General features: G+C 37.9%; 1 protein-coding gene across 1 annotated transcript in view; it reads right to left on the bottom strand.

The window, feature by feature from the left end:
* CLHC1 (clathrin heavy chain linker domain containing 1) overlaps positions 1 to 18,714 on the bottom strand; it is a 48,533-nt gene that overhangs the window by 16,918 nt on the left and 12,901 nt on the right. The window contains exons 15-17 of the mRNA XM_066995519.1: positions 18,406 to 18,466; positions 17,450 to 17,497; positions 3,911 to 4,003 (exon numbers count right to left, since the gene is read on the bottom strand). The gene's annotated coding sequence lies outside the window, so the exon portion shown is untranslated. The remainder of the gene's footprint in view (positions 1 to 3,910; positions 4,004 to 17,449; positions 17,498 to 18,405; positions 18,467 to 18,714) is intronic.

Genomic DNA, 18,714 nt, shown 5'->3' with positions numbered 1-18,714 from the left:
TGGTGTTTAACTTTTTGTCTATCACCATCTGTAGTGAGGCACAATATTTGCTAAACTTCATGCCCAGTCCAGGCCTATGATGGACTACTTTGACAGCACGCGTATGTACTGCCTATAAGCTACACTGCTATATGTGTATCTCAGCTCTTTCTTTGCCTGGAACAAAAATCAGAAAAAATACTGACGAAAAGATACAAGTTTGGGGTTTATTGTTTCTTTTGTTGTTCTTGTTTTCTTTCTCTTTCTTTCTTTCTCTTTCTCTTTCTTTCTTTCTTTCTTTCTTTCTTTCTTTCTTTCTTTCTTTCTTTCTTTCTTTCTTTCTTTTCCTTCCTTCCTTTCTTTCTTTTTCTTTTCCTTTCTTTCTTTTGCCGATATTAAGGTAGTTGTCTTGGAATAAGCCTTTGGGCCATGTTTAGACCACAAGTTATAACCAAAATTAGGAAAAACAGCTACTAACCATAGAGAAAATTGTGAGCCCTTTCCAAAGGTGCTAAAAAGAAAAGTCTAAAAGATAAATCTTACTTTGTTCCACCTTCTGAAGCAAGAGGCAGAATGGGAATGAGTTCCACTTATTCCAGACACTGCTAGATAATGCATGACTGCATTCATCCATCCACCTTATAGCATTCCCAGGGGTTGCCAAGACTCAGGAGACAAAAACTGCTGCAAATTCCAGCACAGACCCAGAGGCTCTGCCCCAGAACAAGACAGCTCTCCAAAGCCTGGTGTTTCTTTACTTGGGAAGCACTCTCATGCATGAGGGCTAGTTATTACAGAAACTCTTAAAAGGACACAGACCTTAACAGAATTGGAAACTTCAAAAAAGTATGGAAGCTGTAAATGTGCTTCAGCAAATTTGGCCAACTTAATTTCAGAGTGGCTGGTTAAATATAAAAATAAAATACAAAACAGCCAGATTCCAACATTAAAGTTTGTCCAGCTCCCTGTATCTTCTAACATAACCAGCATTGCAGTTTTAGGCTTCTGCAGGGGGAACCTCTTATTCTGGTGCTACTGAAATGGAGACCAGTCTCTGCAGGCAAAAGGGGAAGAAAACTGCAGTCACATGCAGTGTCACACAGATGAAGTCATACACTGGCATAACAGCAAGTGTTGTCAGTTGTCAAAGGCCATCTGTAGCCAGCAGACTTAAACTGTCATCCTGGAAAAAGATGCAAACAAGCCTAATGGGAGATTGTATTATCCTCTTTCTGGCATTCAATCAAATGAAGCTTGTTCCCTGACCAGATATAGAAAACAAAGGGCCACATTCTTTTATTTTCTTTTTAAAAAGAAAATCATTATTTTTCAGCAGTTGATATATTTTCAAAATGACAGGAAAAATAGGAACACCCAAAGAGAACTCCATAACTGAAGGGTCACTTGTCAACTGTGGGTTGCGTATAACTCATTTGCTGCTGCAGGGAGAAAGGGATTGCTCCACTGTTTGCTCTGCAGAACAGGCTCACAGACTTTTGATTTGAATCATTTATGGGTTGGCTATATAAGTAATTTGACACTCTGCTTGTGTGCTTTCTCTCTTTTGGGGGATGGGGGAAGAAGTTATTTTTATGGTGCGAAACACTGTGGAAACTGCTGGAAAAACATACTAAATAAGAGATCCATTACTTGGAGCAGGAAATGGACACACACTTGGAGATGATGCATTAAGCATTCCTGACAAAGAGTAGCAATGGCTCCCTGTACACTGTGTGTAACCTCCTACAGGTGTCAGATCTCCAAATCAACCTGCAACTGAAGACAGGAGACGTGCTGGGGAAGAGGCACACAATCTGGCGCACGCAGGCCCCAGTAATGTAAGAAGGGAAATATTTCTATTCTGTGTTCTAGGAGGCAAAGATAAATGTGCTTGTTTGGTTGGTTCTGGTGCAGAGAGGGTCCAAAGAAGAAGAGTACTGAGAAGTGAAAAATGAGTCTTGGGATCTGTGCCTGGTACTGATGCAAATGAAGGTGAAACTATACAAACAGTAACACAATCAGACCATTCATCATTCCTTCATTAGCGGCTTTTCTTTGCAACACCCCCACCCAAAAAAAAAAACAACTTTCCTTTTTTTATGAACGACCAAGAGGATTGAAAAGAAAGCCTAACTGGTGAGTGTGCAGTATGCACACTGTTTGTAAGACCGTTTGTTAATGCAAATAAGATAGCCCTGAACCATAGATGGTGTTAGTGTAATTCAATTTGCACAAACTCCATCAGATGGAAACTTACTGAGTATTGATATGGAATCTCAACTTATGGCAAAACAGTTGCCTGCTACAAACAGAAATGCTTCCAGCACTGGTGCTAAGCAGATACAAGCTCTGCACTCCAGATACAATCGAAGACCTGTTATCTTGCTCAGATTTACAGGAAAGGTCAGATTTCCATAACACATGCACTACAAATATGCTGGCCTTGTTTACTCATACACAACTACACGCAATTACTATCAGTGAAAAAATGATAAAATTGTTTTAAAATACTTCATGTTCCTTTAACAGAATAAAAGTCTTTCATGTTCTATTCACTTGGATGATTGGATGACTGAACAGTAAGGTTGTGTTTATATATATGTGCATTATAGTCTGGGCTCACAGAATCCAACATTGCCACACCAGCCTGTCACTCCCCATTAAAAAAACTTGACTGCAGCTGCTAAATAAATGTTTCAGTCAAAATTTTCCATGTCATTGGCTGAACATTTTGGAGAGCATTTCAGCAAGAAATGATTCAGCTGTTTCCAATAAATAAGTTGGAGAGAAAATACATTGTCATGACTATATTACAAAAAGAAATCTTCCGAGTTTTTTGTTTGTTCGTTTGTTTGTTTGTTTTTGAGGGGGCAGGTTGGTGGGCTTTTTTTGTTTGTGATTGTTGTTGTTGGTTTTGTTGTTGGTTTAATTCTGAAGACCTTGTAACTGGTGAGGTGTGCACCTTACTATTCCTGAAAGAAAATGTTCTTACAATCCCCAGAAAAATTCCACTTGTTAGATTTTCTAGAACTCGAAGCTACTAAACTTTTGGAGACCCCAATGCCTTTTACAACTCTGTATGGAATCAGACTGCAGGCACTGCCCACCTGCAGAAAGTAAGCTCCAGGGACTCACAAGGACTTCCATCTGCCGAACCCAGATGCTAGAAGGCTGGACACAAACTGAGGGCAGGAACTCCCCTGTCCTGCTCACAGCAACCTTTTCCTCAGCACACAGTCGGCCTGGAGAAGGTAGCAGTTTCCTTCAGAATGCACAGAGAACACAAGGATTGACACAAGGACATCATGAAGAAAATAAACAGAGTGGGAAAAAATGTCTTGCCTGCACAGTAACTGATAGCTGATTCTCCTAAAGACCCTTCTGACTGCATGCAGAAGTGGGATCAAGTGAAATTAATAGTCCAAAAAGGAAGTGCAAAAATACTGATAATCCATACGTGATGTGAAGGACTGTTTCGGAAAAAAAAAGAAAAAAAAAAAAAAAACAGCAACAGAAATATCATTTAAGTCTGTAGAGGCATAAGGAAGAACAGAAGAAACCCAAGATAAGAAGTGATTAAGCCTTTGGAAACAGACCAGCAATCAATGATTCTTTGGATTTGAGGTCAACTTAGATACTGGCTGCACTGCAGAAATCGTAGCTGAATAGATTAGAATAAATGCAGATTTCAGCATTGTGGTGCCTGAGCCTGAATACTTGCCAGCCTAGTCCTTGATTTGACTTATGCTTAACTCTAGTCTAAGTCTGAATAGCACTTCTGCACATCATGGCTGATCAATAAGGATCTTTATGTATTGCCCTCTTATAAAATATACGTCCAAATACCCAAATTCATGTAGGAGATGCATGAATTTGCAGACGAAAGCTGAATTTGAACATATGATACACTATTAACGTATGCATTGTGTACCTGGATAGGTAGAACATAGCTGGCAACACGGATATGCATATGGTTCCCCTAGGATCCAGAATCAAGTATCAGCAAAATAAAAAAGGTAGATATCTGGAAGATAAAAAATAAAAAATAAAAAATAAAAAAAATGGTTATATCTGAAGGTCATCTGAGACATAAAACCGGAGTAGCTATATAAATATGACCAGGTCCAAAAGTTCACAAATTGTTCTTCCAAAATATCTTTTCAGTTTAGAAGTAATTAACTCATTTCAATCAAGTGCTGGGGATACAAAACAACAGGAATCAAAGTTTTAATCTTAAAAAACACAAGCCCTAAGCAAAAGAAATAGGGCCTTGTATATTTTGTCTGGAGGATCTGCTCACCTCCTTGCAGAGTGTGGCAGGTACACAGTGATCTAAGGCCACCAAAACCACATCTCAATAATCCCGTATTTCTTTCTAGATGTAAACTATTCTCAACTTCAAAAGTTATGAGATTTATTTCACATTTAATTATTTTTTAAGGTAAGCTTACCCACATTTTGTAGATTATTTAGAAGCAAGTTTTCAAGAGGAAAATAAAAAAGGTCACAAGAAAAAGTAATCAGTGTTTCTGACAGGCATTTCAACCTTAAAGAACATTTACAGAGAAATCTGTGAGAGAAGAACATGGCCGTGTTTACTCTTTGAATTAAGAGGAAATGCTAAAGCCATATACAAACACAACCGGATTTAAAACTGGATACTTAATTAAACCCCACAGATTAGATCAGGAGAATTAAAAATACTTTATTTCCCTCATTCATCATTCCCAGGAGCTTAGTTCAGTAGTTCATTAGTACCAAAGCAGAGTTACTGCTAGTTTGGTGCAATTTCAACATCTTCGGAGCAATTTCAACATCTTTCAGTACAATTTCAACATCATTTTAGAAGGAGAATTGGTACAAGACACAATCCTCTGACTTTAATATGCTTTCTTGCCTTGCTGCTGATTCTGGTGCCCACCTTAGAAATTTAAAGACATTCTACAAAAAACTACTGGCTCCTCCTAGCATTTGTTATTCACAACTGATAAAGCTTTTCCTACAGCACTTGTAAAATTTTCACTAGATTAAACAGGGAAAACCAGAGCTAGATCCTTACCAAAGCCTAAAATATAGAGACCAAAAGACCAAAAGTATAGAGACCAAAACCAGTTTTAAATGAGCCCAGCTTGTTTGGCTGAGACTGGGCAGCACTCCAGCTACAGCAGTTCTGAAGGGAGTCTGCCATGGACTAATTTTCCCTGTTTCTTGACAATCTAGTTTAAGGACAGGTTGGATACCTCTAAGCTACACTGCAATCTCCAGTGGAGGCATGTCCTGGGGGAGAAAAACAGCAACTTGCTAAAGCCCAGTCATAAGTCTAGAGTCATCAGGACCATACCATCTGGCTTACACTGCCCCTTGATTTACTTTTGCTTTTAAAACAGTCTTTTCAGATACTGTGGCTCAAAAATTAAGTGAAAGAACAGCAGCAGAAGTACACCAGTTTCTGTAGTGCAGGGAGACTCACTGTGGCCAGACATCAACAGTACTTATTTCTGCATCCTTAAAATGAAAAGAAACTTAGTTATTCTTCAAAAGCCCTTGTGAAGGAACGAATGAGTTCTGATGGATAATTTTTGTCACTAATACATGTTTGAAGAGCTCCTAGACAGTGGCCAAGATGATCTATCTGCAAGCAAGATGTCCTTCAGGCTGGACGTTAGTCTGCCAGAAGATACCTATTTTAAAGCAAGGACATGAGATGACAGGCATACTGATGCACTGAAAAGGAAGGAAAAGAGAGAGTATTCCTTCATGTGACTAAGAGCTTGCTGTATGTGCTAGTTATCCAACACGGCAACAAGAAGGCCTAATAACTCAGGTGCAGCATGAGATATTTCTGGAAACCGAAATATCTCTATGTACTCCAGTCCCCTATTTCCCTGGATGAGGGAAATTATTCTTATTACGCAAAATTCAGGAACAAAGGCATGAGCCATAGTCTTTCTATATTCATGACTTTTTTTTTCTTTTTCTTTTTCTTTTTCTTTTTCTTTTTCTTTTTCTTTTTCTTTTTCTTTTTCTTTTTCTTTTTCTTTTTCTTTTTCTTTTTCTTTTTCTTTTTCTTTTTCTTTTTCTTTTTCTTTTTCTTTTTCTTTTTCTTTTTCTTTTTCTTTTTCTTTTTCTTTTTCTATCACATTGGGGTTAAGTGGAATTTCTATTAATGAGCAAAATGAAAGGTTTTCTATTCTGTCAAGTCTGCCACCAGTGATGTCAAATACACAGACACAACTATCCAGGATATATGCTGGACATCAAGACTGAAGGAAAATCCTCCTTATTTCTAGCCTATAGAACTAGAGCTGAATTTATAAATTAAGCCTACAATGGGATTCACATAGACCTTCAAGCTTAAAACAACTCCTAGATGAGGAAAGTTAAGAGCCAAATTGGAACCCTTTAGGTCCTTTTATGTCCACCGGTCTGCCTGAAGATATCTGCTCTGCACATACCTAGTACTATCCTAGCCTGAAATGAGGTAATTCAAAAAGAAGTATGAACAACTCCAAAGACCACAGTCAAACCAATTGAGAGTGGGTCTCGTAGTCTTGGTGAGTGAATTCTACACCCGTCAACACCAACCTTGCACAAAGGTATAACTGCAGCAGCAATTAATTAAACTGCCATGTCTCTTTTCCTCATATCCAATTTTTACATTAAAGACTACTAGTAGTTGGTTGTATTACTTGTGAATGGAAAGGAGCGTAAACCAAATGAGTAAAAAGCAGCAGAATTTCAAACCAATTCCCATTTATAGGTACTTTCTTTTATAAATTGCAAGTTAAATGAATCACAGGCACAATTAGTTTGTGGCGATATAGTGAATTATGGGGAGACTGAAAGTGAAGAGTCTAATATCTACCTGTTTATTTTGACCAAACAGTTTGCCAAAAGAAGACAATGCCTTTGTCAGCATACGTACAATGTCAAGCACAGTGGTGTTTGGCACCTTATCTAGGTGTTCTTATTCTATCATAAGAAGGATTAAGAAATCCTTCTGTTAGAGCAACACCGTCTCAGTACTAGGGAAAATTTATTCTTTCACCTTCTTCTAAGATAGGTGCAATTATTATTCTAATTTTACACAGGGGAGAATGACGACAGAGAAAAATCAGGTCATTTAATTAGCATCCACAGAAAATGTGACAGGTTAAAACTTCATTCTCTAAGCAAATATATTTACTCATCATTTATCTTTGTGCTTATGCCAGGAGACATGAGCAGCTCAAGAGGTATGTTTACAAATTGCTGCTTCTCTAAATTCAAGGCTTCACTGACTGCAAACTGGTGCACCCAACTGGGCAGTACAAAGCTATGGCAGCCAGAGGTTCTAAATTGTAAATATATTTTAAACAAGGACATTTTCAGTCACAAGTAATATCGCCAACTCCCCTGGGTCACAGCTTTATACAGATAGTCCAAGTAATGTTCACATCCACTGACTTCAGAGGGGAAACACACTTAGCACTTCAGGGTGCCACATCTGTAAACGAGATTTCATTTTCTCTAGCATCAAATCAAGACCGGTATTTACTGCAGACAGCTATTGCAAGGGTTGCATAATGTTAGCAGAGTGCTGGGAGCATTAATGTGCCTACTATCATTAAATATGTGACAGATATACCTTCAGAGAACTCATTAATTCTAATTCTGATTCCTGTTAGTCTAGAAATATTAGCATATAATTGTTGGTTTCTAAAATATTCTGGCAAACTTTTTTTAACTGAAAAACTGTGTCAGCATTTATTTTGGAATATCAGATGAAGTCTGATCTCTTGTATGCCCCTCAAGTAATGTGTTAGGTTAACCTCAGTTACCTAACAGGAAATGTTAGAGCTTCAGCAAGAATGCTTTCTGCAAGCCTTTAAGTAGGAGCTGTGAAATTTCTTATCACCAAAACTAAGAAAGAAGCCTTAATTGTGACAAGAAAATTCATAATGAACTTTGAAAATGAAAACCCAAATCAACACACATGATACACAGACTACAACAATAATACACGTATTTTAAGATTGCATTGCAGTGCCCATCATGGAGCAAAAGGCTGAGTGAAGAAGCAGCCAGCAGCAGCATGCTGTAAATGTGCTGTTAGCTGTATCTGCAGTCTGACAGAAAGAAATCCAGAGGAATTTGCAAATCTTCTTTTCTTAAAAAGTATGCTAGTTTAACTAACACTGATTTTCTCTCTTCTGTTGTATTCTTTTTCCTAGAATTCTCAAGATCTGTTCATTCTACACAAAATCAAAGCCTGAAAGTAATATTAAACTAAGTAGCTGTGTACAAAGCCCAGCAAAAATGCATCCATCTTAGCAACAGGCTCACATGCACAAACACTGCTCCCCAATGAGAATGGGAAAACACCATGTTGTTCTGCGTGATAGCACATGGGGACCAGAAATTTACTGTATGCTTCCCCTAACTGTAGCTTTGGTGACAAAGTCTGCTCTGGCTGCCTCTTTAGTGTCTGGTGACTGGAAAGCCTGACAAAGGACAACATCATTTAATCAGAAAGATATCAAAGACATACGAGCAGCAGTGTCTCTGCAAATACTGCATAAGAACACCAACTGTGTATGAGAAACCAGACTATGGAAAAGAAAAAAAGCTTTGACTCTTTCATAATACTTCAAACACAGATCTGCAGCAATTACTGCCCCAAACAATAATAAAGTTGGAAGTAAACAGTAGCCCATAGATCTTTGCAGGAAATAAGCTGTTTAATTAATTAATTATTTTGAAAGAAAGCTAAAGAGAAGGGAAATGCATGAAATAAATGGGTGGGAATGTAAACGTTTGCACAGCATGGCATCACAAGCATGGACAAAGCACTGTAGAAATCATGATGTGTTTTTGCTCAGCTATTTCCCACAGTACGTGATTACATGATGAAAAGCTGTATAATAACCATGTACATGGGAGGGTAGACTAAAATTACATAGGCAAATTGGGGGAAATTTCTCTCTCTGCTCACTCATGCATACTTTGTTTCTGAATTTTTTTTAATTTTTAATTTTTATTTTTATTAATTTCATTGTTCTGTTAATCTAGAACATAGGTCTGTTTTACCAGAGGTCAGGGTTGTTGTCACTGTTTATGGAATAATATTACAAAATACTATTCAGCAGAATGCCTCTTCTAGATACAATAAAAGCATCTGCTACTCAAAGCAACTGTTTTGCAAGAGTTTCTTGTATGCATGCACAGTGAGTTGCAACACTGCATAGTAGCTGAGATGTTTTGCTGTTTCAAGTTTTTCTTTAATTCCTACTACATGTTCACAGGCTACATATCTACCTCTTTTTTTTTTTTTTTTGCTTGGTTGTTTTTTTAAATGAGTACAGTGTGGTGTTTTAACATGAATGAGAGTTCACTGTTTGCTTAAGCTTTTCATGCAGATTACTACCTATTTTGCATTCTGCAGTTTTGTAGGAACTCAGAGTCCCAACTGAGTAGGGTAGGTCTTTGCGATCCATTTCTAAGCAATACAACAACTCTTATGCCTCTAACAATACTTGTACTTTGGGTCCCTAAATTTGGCTTCTTGACTAGCATCTGTGGAAAACAAACAAACAAACGCATTTTATGTGAAACAATTCATGGTGCATAAGCACGTAGCATGTTGCGCTCCTGAATGCTCAGTAGGGAAGCAAACCTTATGAAAGGATAACACATCATTGCATTAAAATGTGGCACAGATCAAAAGAATACAAACAGGATAAAATAGACAAAAAGGCTAGTAAAGATTCAGTTAGTTTGACAGCAGCTATGAAATAAATGGCAATGTTATACACCAATGTTATTCTTCCAATCCAACGTAGAACTTAATAGAATAGCCTCCAGGGATGGGGTTGTGGATGCCCCATCCCTGGAGGCATTTAAGGCCAGGCTGGATGCGGCTCTGGGCAGCCTGCTCTAGTGTTTGGCAACCCTGCCCAGAGCAGTGGGGTTGAAACTAGATGATCTTTAAGGTCCTTTTCAACCCAGGCCATTCTATGATTCTATGATTCTATGAACAGTGATACAGATTTATGCTAGATATTAAGCATATATAGATAGTTAATATATTACATATTATATATGATACATTAAGGACATCTTTTAAGCGATTTATGTTCCATATACTGTCTGGAAATTTATCTGTAGGACTAACAAAGGGTATGCATGCTACTCCGTTACAGTAAAGCTATTAGTATAAATGGGACCAACTCCTAGTGTCACAGACAGCATAATGCTGAAAGGCTTAATAGGCTTTTTGGCAGGAGACAGACAGAATAGATTCAGCTGCTAACACTGAGACACTGCCATTTTGCCCTTTGTTACCAGTAGTCTTATCTTTCTCCACAGAAACTTAAGTGCTGAACAGTGCCTACTGCCAGTCTATCAGTTTCTCGGGAGGCAGTACTACAACAGCCCTAATTCCCAGAGAGAAATTGATTTCTCAGGAATATTTGTGATCTGTTGCTGTTCTTAGGGTACTAATTAACATGTAATAATTAGATGTGCTGACTAATCTCCTTGCCCAGCATTTAGAAAGCACACAATAATAACTAAACATAGACATAAAGTATATACATGTCATGGCCTCACCTCTTTATGGTATTCCCCTGGAATTCAACTATAATGTTCTCAAGCAATCAGGCAGAGAACATTGCCCTAGAGAATAAATTGCCTAAAATTCAAATGGTGTATCTCAACAAGTTGGAATTACACAAGAGTTTGAGTATCGTTTTATGGGTCACAGTTTTATTTCCAGTCCTATTGACATTTTAAGGCACCTGGGATACATCAGGAAAGGACATCTGAATAGAATTGTGAAGACACATTGGATACTTGAACCAGTTAAAAAGTCAGAGGAAACAAACAAACAAACAAACAAAAGAAAAAAGAAAGCAGCTGTAAATCAGGCAAAAACCAATGCAAATACCGTGCTTTTCCAAATCTGAAAAAGCATCTGGCAAATTTTTTTTGCATTCTTCACAATTAGTAGGCCAGAGCACTATTCCCAGAGTTCTCTACTCCCTCAGGAATGCTTATTTAATCCATTTTTAATCCCTCTCTCTGTTTCACCTGAGTGCTGAGAGCAAGAGAAGCAAGCTCTCACTTCTAAAGCATCCCATCTTATTCTCTCCAATATTTATAAGAGGAAAAAAAATGTTTGAACATATGTTGCAAAGCATGACTAAGCAAGAAATCTCATTCCTGACATACCATCCCAATTACACCCACCCAAACAATTATTTGTAATTAACTAGCCTTCTGCAAGGCTTTATAAGGGTTTTATTTACTGTATACATTTGTTTCAGACAAGTCACTACGTTTAAAGTGAAGCTGCATCTGGAACAAGGGATTTTTTCCTCCTGCCATGGCCATTCCTCTCTGGAATCCTGCAGTGCTGCTTTTCCTCCGTCACCAGTACTGCAGACACTTCTTCCCACAACCAACCCCCAGACAGTTTCAGTTCTCACACAAAGCAACGGGTGTTGTCAATTTGATGCATTACTTGCTGTTTTACAAATTAATTTAGGACGGCATACTATGCCGAGCTTCTTAACAGCTGCTTGGAAAAAAAAAAAAAAAAAACTGTTCAGGCGATACACAAAAGGCAAAGATTGCGGGTCCCACTGACCCTGCTCTCTGCTCTCAACATTCGTGGGCGCCATCTGCTGGCAAGTATTAATTATCAACATCTATAATTACATAAATGCCAGGTCAAAGCTGAATGCTTTCTTGTACATGTTTTATCTTCTTCCAGAAGAAGATGTGTGTTCCCCCACAACTTCCAGCAAAGATCTGGGACGCAGACCTCTCTAGCCTTCCCTTACCCCCACCGGTGGCAGCTAAGGTGCCACAAAAGCAGAGGACAAAGCTCTCTCTACGCTGGAGAAACTCCAGGCAGCACCTTGGCCTCTCATTACAAGCCTGGAGCCTGCAGCCAACCGCCCCGCCTCTTACTCCCTTGCTCTAGAGGAAACATTCAGCAATGCCAGTCTCCATGTTTGGAGAGTTTCCTAACACCAACAGCAAATCATCACAGCAGCTGAATGGGACTTTTTGTCCATGCTACCAAAATTGTAACATATTCTATTTATACTGCTGTTGTTAAGCTACTGTATGTCTGACACATTTAGACAACAGTTGATCCTAAGCCACAAAATGACTTGGTCTTGACTATGAAAATGGCTCTAAGCCTGAGGTCATTCTGACGAGCAGTGAAGACTATGATTCACCTTCTTAGTAAAAGCTAAAAGCGTCTATTTGCCAAGATCTGGACTCAAAACCATGAATCCCCATTTCCCTGCAGTCAAGAAGCACATGGACGTGAGATTTCATTTTATGCCTATTCCTAGTTTACACATACAGACAGCAGCACCTGACACTTCTAGAAAGAACAAACTGTTGCTTGTACAGGTCTCTGTCAGGCAAAACCCAGCAAAATAAACACCTCTAAGAGTGTGGTATTCCCAGTAAGCTCTAGAAAATTAAGGCATTATTCATGTGTGACAAACAGAATCTAAATTTATGAATGTATGAATCAAGAAGGGGATTTCCAGAAGTATTTTAGAATGAGAAGACCATTTAGCTGGCCCTCCTCAAACAAAATTTCTGCCACACGTAGGCTCCGGAATGAGGAAGAAATTCAGTTCTGACATTCTCTGCCAATGACATGAAACTCAATTTGGAAACATTAGCTAATGAAAAATACAAACACGTTCCCACACCCACAGCTATGAAGACAAATTAAGTATACTCACTGAATGGAAATTAGAAGTATTTTTAATAGCTGGGCACAGCAGAAGCAAGTCTAAAACTACTGAAGGATTATACCCTCCCAAATATGTTTTTGCCCAGGGATTAGCTCTAAGAATAACTAAAACCACCACTGTAAGTTTCTCAATGTAAAGAGGATTTAGACATGCAACTAATGAGGGATGTATAAATCCTGATGCACAAGAATATTTATGCCCATACTTGGTGCTGAAGGAAAATTCTGAATATAACCTCCCTATTCAGATATTCCATGAGCAGCTGCCAGTTCCTGATTGCACTTGATCCCAGCCTAGAATACAACTGTTGGGACTCAAATTCATGCAATGTTACTTGTCTGCGAGTCTAATTTAAGAAACGGACCTACTGCAAATGCAGGGCAAGCAATACTTTCATAGCAGTACAATGGTTCAGCTATGCATGACACTGCCCTGTGATTCTGCGTCACCCACGTTTACACACATAAGACATTTACTAAACCAGCAGTCTTCTGTCCAATCCAGTTTCAAATATCCCAAAGGACAGAACTATCATCTCCAATGGACAACACTGCCATAATAGTCACTCTGCTAAGAACTACCTCCTCATAATCAGCATAATTATTTTTTTCCTGACTTTTCAATCCTTTTCAATATTGATATGACTGTAAAAAGTTCCGTTCATTCTTTGTGTTTCTATATCTCCTTTTACTAAAAAGCTCAGGAAGAAGTGTGTTCCTAAGTAAGGAATACTCAAAAACAAAAATAACAACAAGAAAAAACAAACAACAAAAACAAACAAACAAACAATAAAAATCAGGGCTCCCCTTTTCCAAGTATTTGTTACATCATTCTTTGAAAGCACCTACAGGAATTCAAAATAAAACACAAAAGCTATACAACCATCTGTTGAAGGGCCAGTGGGTGACAGTCTTTTTCTACCTGAAAAACAAAGATGTGCCTGTCTTCTGACATTCCTTCAATATTTTCAATATTTTTCAGAATTTGGGGTTGCTTTCTCAAACATTTCCCACCATTTACACAGAAACGTGTACTTTTCTTATTTTTTTTTCCTTCCAGCTCAAAGATTTTCTGTGCTTCCTTAAATTTTTGTATCTTTTATCCTCCCTAAGGATCTCTCCCTTTTTGTTTTTCTCCCATATGAAAGCTTGGAAATTATATTAAAATTTGCCCTTATCTCTCCTCCTTCCTCACTTTGGTCTGAGTCTCCTCTTTCATCTTCCCTTCCTGTGCAGCTTTTTCTTCTCTATATGCAATATAAACTCCCTCTTCACTCTTCCTTTTCTTGAGCCACTCATTCTTTCACTGTCCAAAGGGTAACAAATCAAAAGCAACTATTTATGTACCCGATTATGTGAAACCTGCATTTTTATGGAATAATCTCTCACATTCCTGGTACAAGTTTGCAGCTTTCCGTCAAAACCTGGATGCTCTGCCATAAGACATGAAACACCAAGTAACTGCCTTAGATTTGTGGCACAATCACCACCTCCAACCAGCTCTCATCTCCTGTTCTTTCCATAGCACTCTCACTTCAGAGCTTCCCAAAACTATGAAAACAAACAGGTGTACCCAAACAATAGCATTCAATGAAATTAAGAAGAAAAATCTAGGCTTCGGAAGAAAAAAAAAAAAGGTTCTTTTTGGTATCTACTGTCAGACAATGTAAAGCTTTTGTAAAGCTTTTTATTTTTTTGGGGGGGGGGAGTGTGGGCGGGGCAAAACAGCTAACAGAGAACAACAATAAAATATACTCCAAACGGAAGATTTAGAAAGCAGCTTTAATTGAGGTGCTTTGATGCAACTCTGGCACCCTTTCTCTCCATTGTCTATGCAACAGTAATGGCAAATATCTTCTCCGAGACAAGTACCACTATTCTCCCTCCCCTGCCCTCCATCCTCTCTAGCCCCTGGGACACCTCTCTCCTCCCACTCCTTACAGTTTCCTTCTATGCCTTTCTGTTGCTGATGGAGCTTGTTGCCTGAGCAACTGCAGCTGAGGAAGGGAGTGAGATGAGCTCTCGCCCAGTTGTGATCTATGTGCAATAGCACTGCATTCTAACCCTGGTATGCATGACACCTACAGAAGCAGCCTCAGGAAATTCACAGCTGAATTACGTACCTTGAGTTGGGTGCAACATCCTTACAAGGTGCTGGGTATCTGGCAGACACCTTACATTTTTGTTCAAGCATGAGTAAAATAGCCTAAAACTCAAGACTTTCAAGTATTTTAGCATATCCACAGACCTGGATTGTATTCACCAAGCAGCCATGTTTGCTACACTCTAATTCCAGTCCTAACGGAACTCAGGAGTACAAATAAACTGGTAATCAATCTCTAGAAACAGAATACTCCCCTCTAGAAGTTTCAGCTGATTATGATACATATCTCTCTCTCCTCACTCTTTTCATTGTCTATTTTAGAATTCAGAAAAGTAACCAGAACAAAAGCATCTATCAATGACCTTTCCAGATCCCTTGAGTATTTATAGTTTGCTTTCTTTTTATCTTTGCTGTCTGTCTCTTGGTATTTGAACAATATCTGGTAAAATGAGAATGCAGTCTCAGTGCTACTGCAATAAAAGAAATAATCTTTGCAAGATACCCAGCAGAGATTTCTTTTCTAATATTGTTTTATTGAAAAAAATCCTTTTACTTAGAAAAAAAAAAAAAAAGCAACTCAACTCAGCATTCTTATACTGCAGGAACACTGAAGCTTATATGAAACACTAGGGGTTGCTCCCCCCTTCCAAGATGATTTATGATCAAAATGGTTGTAACTGACTACTTGTAGCTCTGCTGATTGCAGGAGGGAAAGCTGTGCAGTTTTTCCTGCATTTGTGCCAAGTATCACTTTGAAACATAAAGCACGGATTCATCTGCATTCATGCTTCTTAAAAGACATTAGTCTTGGTGAAAAAAAATCATCAGGAACTGCAGGCCTGAATGACTGTAGCTACAATGCCACTTCACAATCTTTTATTATTTTTACTTCTGAAGTAGAAATATAGTTAGATGTTCCACTTACATCAGGGGTTAACAGTGAGTTACTGCAAATGATTTAACCTTTTAAATTTCATCAATGCAAGATTCATGCAAAATGAATTTACTACAGCTTATCAAATCTGCCTTCAGCAGCTGTATGCGTGCTAATTCTCTCCCTTACAGCATATTTATAGCATTCAAAATTTTTTTTGGTACTATGTTTATTTTTGTTGAACATAAGATAGTGAACAACTGGAGTTTAAGCTTGACAGAACCCTGCCACAAAAACTCAGAAACTAATACTTCATTTTTTTGCTGCGTTTTGCAATCTTCAGAGATATCTACTTGCACTTTCAGCTACCCAGTGGAATGGTCAGAGTGAATATCACTGGAGCAAAACACAATCCAGAATTTATGGCTTAGTAAATTCAGTGAGAAGCTTGAATTAATGAAGTCTGGAACACTATGATTAGATAGCAGGTTCCAAATAATTTAGAATAAAGTGATCAGGATTTCTCAATGTCTCTGGAAGTTTTGAAGCCATCTGTCAAAACAATGCTACCGCGTCTAGGATTCACATAATTGTGCTTGGGAGAGCTCAGTTGATTGGTTAGGTAAATCCACTGCTGCCTCTTCTATAGTTCCTTCTGACTAAAGGCTTCAGTAATGATGCAAATCAGGTGACTGCACACACAGCTTTGAAAGACAGAAGGGAGACTCACAGAGTCTTAAAATTCAGCAAAGGAAAAGGCATAAGGCCAAACATCCTCAGTGTGACTCATAGGTTTCAATGGGATTACAGCAGGATGGAAATAGACCATATTTACCGTATTAGGTCACCATACTAATATCATTAATCGCCTGCCAGTGAAAGATTGTTCCCTGCCATTCTATGATTTGAAGTATGAGCATAATTGCACTATGGGAATACAAGAAAGCTAGAAGAAAAAAAATGAAATAATGGGAAGATCCTGAAGGAATAAGTTTTAAAATATTTAAATATTTATATAACACATTTAAATAAAATATTTCGTTTTCCTTAAAAGGTACTACAAATACCACTGAAGGATTCTTATCAACATAAAACCTTATTAATATCTTCATCATTTATCTGTTCATCAAAACAAACCTTTTTATACAGATAACACACCACCTGTGATTTGCATTTGGTGAAAGCTGTACCACAACATTTTATTTTGCTTCTCATAACTTCAGAAAACATAACTCTTGCATCGCATCTGATTTTGTCATTAAAGCATGCAAAAAGCTATCTACATTTGTAGCCATCTCCTTCTTTCCATAAAACTTGCTGGAGTAATATCAGAAAAAAATCATCTCACTAAGATGAGAATGCAGTAACAATGGTATTAACACTTCTTTAAACCCTTGTGAAATTTCTTAGTGGAATTTGGAGAAAAAACATCTTATATGCAGTAAGGGCACTCACCTTGGAAGTGGTTCTTGGAAGAGCTTTGTATTTTTCCAGTGAATAATGTATTTGAAGTCTAAATAATTCAATAAAGCAGAAAGCACAGCTTGTAATTTCCTCCTTCCAGTAAGCATCTTGGACACTAGGCTATGTAACTAACCTTGCATTTCCTCTCATTCTGACATCTTTAATTTCAAATTCTTTTCTACACAAGGGGTCAAAAAATGTGACACCTATCTTGAAAGGGCTTAATTTCTTCATCAAATAAAGGTATAAATCTGTGGCTTACCTTTGTCAGATCTGCATTTGAGGGAGGTGAATGCAGCACACCAACCAACTAGAGACAGAAATAAAGTCAGCTAGTCAGAGCTTGGCAATAAACAATTGCATAGGACTGTGATGATGTCTACCTGTAAATATTGTTCATTCTTCAACCACTTTTAAAATTCACACCTACTTTCTTATAATTACATTTCAGCCAGATTGCTTTACCTAACTCAAAATCGTTTCAACACTAGGTAAACTATTAATACTGCGTTTGATTAATAAATAAACAAGAAAGAAATATATTGCCAGTATCCAAAGTGTTCCAGAATCTCCTAACGGCCAGGTGATCAAACAGTTCCCTTCTCTGTGACACTGGGTAAATCACATTGAAAATTCCATCGGGGACTGGGGATGTAAAGGTTTGTAAGCAATTTAGGGGTAGGCTTTAAAGTTGCTTAGGCATTTACAGATGTTTCTAACTTTTTGAAAGTCTTTTTTTTTTTTTAATGTAACTTTAGATGTTTAAGTACTATTAAAATATTACTTAGCTTTTATGGAGACTTTGGGTAAAAGTATATTGACTGCTAAATAGAATGTCCATGAGATTTAAGACAGTTTTTCGTTTGCTTTGTTTGTGTGCTTTTTTTTTTTTTTTTTTGCAAGAGGAAGTAATTGTAAATTCTTTATCTTGCTGAATAAAACACACAGGTCTAAATCACTTTAAGCCTGAGCAGATGATTATCAAATGATTATTGGACTAGGAGACACACAAAGCTCAAAGTTCCTTTGAAGGAAAATAAGGCATATAATGCAATACCTCCCCATACACTCCTCCCCAGTAACAATTTTGTCTGCTCTAAGTGTATACATTTGACTCCACCCTTACATTGTTTTTCTTATGTAGCATGATTTCTAAAACTTCTACAGAATGCTTAATACAAAATAGCAAGTAAACAGGGCAACTAAACTGGCACATACCTCAGGCCTGCCATTTGATCACCTATCCTTGCTAGAAACCACCTCTGCACAGTAAAAATGGCTATAAAGAAAAAGAATAAAACTTTGTGGGTTTAGCCCATCACTGTCTTGTTTATTAAACAAGCATTTTCATTTCTCAGTTGCTGCAAATATTAAACAAGAACCATGAAGTCACCTGGGGGAGCATGTCAGTTATATCTGCACTGCTTTCTTGTATGATGTCAGCTTTCATGCAGAAAGAATGTCAGTGATCTTTTCATTCATTACTTTCATCTTTTGGGTCACATTCCAATCTATGCTATACTGTAA

Source organism: Anser cygnoides, chromosome 3 (assembly GCF_040182565.1).
Source record: "Anser cygnoides isolate HZ-2024a breed goose chromosome 3, Taihu_goose_T2T_genome, whole genome shotgun sequence".
Taxonomy (NCBI): Eukaryota; Metazoa; Chordata; class Aves; order Anseriformes; family Anatidae; genus Anser; species Anser cygnoides.
This window is presented reverse-complemented; position numbering and strand designations above follow the sequence as displayed.